The 4,926-nt window shown below is 49.5% G+C and overlaps 1 non-coding gene across 1 annotated transcript; it reads left to right on the forward strand.

Annotated features, from left to right (window-relative positions):
* The first annotated feature begins 4,451 nt into the window (after positions 1 to 4,451).
* LOC139234262 (U2 spliceosomal RNA) lies at positions 4,452 to 4,648 on the forward strand. The gene has a single exon (XR_011588307.1). It is a non-coding gene; the product is annotated as a U2 spliceosomal RNA (small nuclear RNA).
* The last annotated feature ends 278 nt before the right edge of the window (positions 4,649 to 4,926 follow it).

The following is a 4,926-nucleotide window of genomic DNA, read 5'->3' on the forward strand; positions in this document are numbered from 1 at the left end:
TTTAATTTGATACTCTCCTTTATTTCCTTGGTTATCCACGGCGTTATCCCTTCTCTTACTGCCCTTCTTTTTCACTGGAATATATTTTTATTGAGCACAATGAAAGAGCTCCTTAAAAGTCCTCCATTGTTCCTCAATTGTGCCACCGTTTAGTCTGTGTTTCCAGTCTACTTTAGCCAACTCTGCCCTCATCCCACTGTAGTCCCCTTTGTTTAAGCATAGTTCAATTATTTGAGACACTACTTCCTCACCCTCAATCTGTATTACAAATTCAACCATACTGTGATCATTCATTCCGAGAGGATCTTTACTCGGAGATTGTTTATTATTCTTGTCTCATTACACAGGACCAAATCTAAGATAGCTTGCTCCCTTGTAGGTTCTGTAACATACTGTTCTAAGAAACAATCCCGTATGCATTCTATGAATTCCTCCTCCAGGCTACCCCGTGCGATTTGATTTGACCAATTGATATGTAGGTTAAAATCCCCCATAACTACTGCCGTTCCTTTTTCACATGCCTCCATTATTCCCTTGATTATTGCCCGCCCCACCGTGAAGTTATTATTTGGGGGCCTATAAACTACACCCACCAGTGACTTTTTCCCCTTACTATCTCTAATCTCCACCCACAATGATTCAACATTTTGTTCATTAGAGCCAATATCGTCTCTCCCAACTGCCCTGATATCATCCTTTATTAACAGAGCTACCCCACCTCCTTTCCCTTCTTGTCTATCTTTCCGAATTGTCAGATACCCCTGTATGTTTAATTCCCAGTCTTGGCCCCCCTGCAACCACGTTTCTGTAATGGCCACCAAATCATACCCATTTGTAATGATTTGTGCCGTCAACTCATTTACTTTATTTTGAATGCTGCATGCATTTAGGTAGAGTGTTTTAATACTAGTTTTTAAACCATGATTTTTAGTTTTGACCTCTCCTGCAGCCCCTTTATATTCAAACATATTGTCCCTTCCTGTCACCTTGTGGTTTACACTTACCCCAGTGCTACTCTGCTCTGTTGCCTCCTGCCTTTTGCATTATTTCTTCGAGTCCTGTTCATCTGAGCTCTCACGCACTCTAACTAGCTCAGAGCCCTCTCCTGGGTTCCGAATACTTCTTGCATTGAGGCACCGAGCTTTCATGCTTGCCTTTTTATTACACTTTGACCACTTAGAATTCTGCTGTACAGTGCCACTTTTTGTTTTTTGCCTTGGGTTTCTCTGCCCTCTACTTTTACTCATCTCCTTTCTGTCTTTTGCTTTTGTCTCCATTTTGTTTCCCTCTGTCTCCCTGCATTGGTTGCCATCCCCCTGCCATAGTAGTTTAACTCCTCCCCAACAGCATTAGCAAACACTCCCCCTAGGACATTGATTCCGGTCCTGCCTATGATAGTATTCTGTACAAAGTTCTAGTCACTCTCGGTTTTGCTAGCTACTTGTTAACCTCCCGTGGCATTGCTCATGATAAGGTGGAGAATATTCTGTTTTATAACTGCAGGGACATGATGTAAGACACAATGTATAATTCTGCTGGAGAAGAGCTCAGTCTAAATGTCCTGTCCTGTTGAGATCAGGTAATTTAAATGCTGCAAAGAGACGTTACTCTTGGGTTCATTCAAGGCTGATTGTTGTTGACAAGGAAGGTTTACAGATTGACAACCAAGGCACCTTCGTTTTGGTAGCAGAGGTCAGAAGAAGCCAGCAGGAAATGACAGGTTTTCTTTCTCTTTGGTTTTAGTTACTATTCCTTTGTGGGTTCCCTCTCTGTTCAGTGGTGATTATGGAAATGCTAGTTCAGCAGATGTGGGGCTCGGTTTGTCGGTGCGACACTGTCATCAACAGCCCTTTAGAGTCTGATGGATGCACTAGGCACAAATGGCCAATCTCCCAGGCCATTTCCCATGAGTGTAAGGAACTCTCTTAAACTCGATTAAATGATTCCTTGTGATTCAGGCTCGAGCTTATTGTCCAAATGCGACTTTATTACTCAGACACCAATAGTATATCATCATCATCATAGGCGATCCCTCGTATCGAGGATGGCTTGCTTCCACACTTTGGGCCCAAGTTTACCCCAAGGGTTAGAACGGCGAATCTCCGTATAATTGCGTCGACTTTTTAGAACAGAAACGGCGCCTATTATTTACCTTGGTATTCTCCCCTCCGTCTGGTTGATCCAGGCCCTTGGTGCAGCGCAGCAGAACCCGTGAAGGGTGGAGCCAGGTCCCGGCACTGAAAACAGTGCCGGGACCTCTGCACATGCGCACTAGAGTGCGCGCGCATGCGCAGTAGCTCCAGGCCCCCGAGGCTGTGTGGGAGGGGCCCGAAGCATGCCGCCCCTAGCCCTAGCCGAATGGGCTGCCAGGGCAAAGATCTGACTCGGGTCTCCTTCCCTCCCTCCCGTTTAGCTCCCGCTCCCGTGCCCCCCCCGCCCCCTCGTTGTTGGTGGTGGGCCCCGCGCGAAGTCTTCGGCGGCTCGGCCCGGCTTTTACGTCCTCGGCGGGGCCAGCCCGTCCTGCCCGAAGTTTTCGGCGTGGCCCGTTCAGCCTTCCTCTCCCCACCTCTCTTCTTCCGCCCCCTCCCTTCTACTCTTACCCCAACTCCTTTCCCCACTCCCTCCCCCTCCTCTACCCCCCTCCATCCCTACCCCCCTCTCTACGCCCCTCTCTCCCTCGCCCCCTTCCCCCTCTCTCCCTCCCCCTCTCTCCCTCGCTCCCTCCCCCTCTCTCCCTCCCTGCCCCCTCTCTCCCTCCTCTTCCTCTCTCCCCTCCCCCCTCTATCCCTTCCCCCTCTCTCCCTCACCCCCTTCCCCTCTCTCCCTCCCCCTCTCTCCTTCGCCCCCTTACCACCCTCGCTCCCTCCTCCTCTCTCCCTCGCTCCCTCCCTCCTCTCTCTCACCCTCCTCCTCCTCTCCCACCCTCCCTCTCCCCTCTCTCTCTGCCTGCCCCCTCTCTCCCTCCTCTTCCTCCCTCCCCTCCCCCTCCCTCCTCTCCCTCCCTCTTCCTCGCTCTCCCCTTCCTCCCCCTCCTCTCCCCCTCCTCTCCCCCTCCTCCTCCTCTCCCCCTCCCTCTCCCCCCTCCCTCCCCTCCCTCTGCTCCCCCCCCATCCTCTCTCCCCCTCGCTGTCAGAAAAACAGAGAGACATTGACAGAGAGAGAGAGAGACACAGAGAGAGAGAGACACTGGGGGTGCCCTGTCCCAGCATGCTGTTGGAGGCTCCCGGTGCTGCAGTCGGTGAGTCAAAACTTAATTTTTTATTTATTGATTTAAAAAAAAAAAATTTTTTTTTTGATTGATTTATTGGTTTATTTATTGATTTATTTATCATTTATTATTGATGACAGCCCTTTATTTGTAAAAGTGGTGTTTAATGTTTGTAAACCCCCTTCCCCCCCTCCCCATCTCTCGTTCCCTACGCCTGATTTAGGCAAGTTTTCTCTGAGCGTAAAAAAATCTACACTTACTCCATTCTATGTTAGTTTGGAGTAAATTTTCGTTGCCTAAACTGTGGCTGGATACGCCCCCTTTTGAAAAAAAAAATCTGTTCTACAGTGAAACTATTCTAACTCACTAGAACTGGAGCAAACTAAATGCCGAGAATTGCAATTTCTAAGATGCTCCATTCCAAACTAGTTGCTCCAAAAAAATAGGAGCAACTCAGGCCAAAATTTGAGCCCTTTAAAGGGATGAGTTCATAGGTCCTTCAATGAAGGATGTAATATTCCAGGTCCCGAACTAAATCTTGAAGGGTGGAAGATGCCTGTGCGTGGATTTTTTTAACGTGGGGTGGCCGTTGCACACCAGCCACCACACGGGCTCGACAGAGCCAGGTCTTGGTCCAGTGGCAAGGATTAACCAAGATGACTATAGACCAGCTTTGCTGCAAGGACCTAGTGCGCACACATATCGCAGTGTGGGCTGGGCCGTGCTGTCCCTGGGCCCTCGCCTCTTCTGGGCCCCGAACTCATGTCCCTCTGGGCCCCGATCAGGTCGCTCCACGATCTCTCGCCACTCCTGCGCCCCAACCTCGCCACTCCTGCTGTACCTGCCCACGCTCCAGTCACCAAGCTGGGTTATGGTGACGTCCAAACCAGTCGCCCTCTTCACAGCTGTCATCCTCCTGCACCAGCTCGCGCTGTACCTTGAAGTGGTATGCCTCTGCACGCTGCTCGTTTGAAGGCCCTGACCTGCTGATGGTCCTTGCAGTTCGGGCCACCACGCCGAAGATAATATAATAACTATTACAGTTATACAATAGACTCGTACAACCTGGTTTCCTGCAGACCCAAGGTGATCAACCTTGCTCTCCGCATGTTGGATTTCCAACCATCCCTACAAGAAGGCTGCTGCCTGCACGTTTGTCACAAGCCTTTCAGCCGTCCTTAAAATACCCTCCCCCTTAATGTGAGTCATATCACATGATGCCCAGAATGTATATTGAAGTGAGGTTCCTTCTCGGCCTTTTGGCTAAGATCATGCGTAACTGACATGACAGGGGAGTAACCATGACCCCAAAGTGGTTCTCCCTGGATCAGGAAGGTGGTTCTCCTATGCTTTTTGGAAATAGGAGGTGGGTGGGGTGGCTTGACCCATCCACCTCCACGGAGGTGTGTGGGGGGCCTGACCCATCCACCTCCATGGCACGAACCTGGTATTGTAGTACTTCCAGGAACGGTGCAGTGGCTCTCAGCCTTTTGGCTAAGAGCATTGGCGAAGAGTGATCCTTGATGTGTGCAAGGTGACCTCTGGCGTTTGTGATTTGACAAAGAATTGGAAAGATTGGCAAAAAAAAAGAATGTATATTGAAGTGAGGTTCCTTCACCAAACCTCCAGACTTGACATAATAGCCATCTTTAACTGTTTAACTTAATCAGTTTAACCTGACATCCTGCCTTAATGTTACAACAGGAACAGGATGACCG

This window comes from Pristiophorus japonicus, chromosome 21, assembly GCF_044704955.1.
Source record: "Pristiophorus japonicus isolate sPriJap1 chromosome 21, sPriJap1.hap1, whole genome shotgun sequence".
Taxonomy (NCBI): Eukaryota; Metazoa; Chordata; class Chondrichthyes; family Pristiophoridae; genus Pristiophorus; species Pristiophorus japonicus.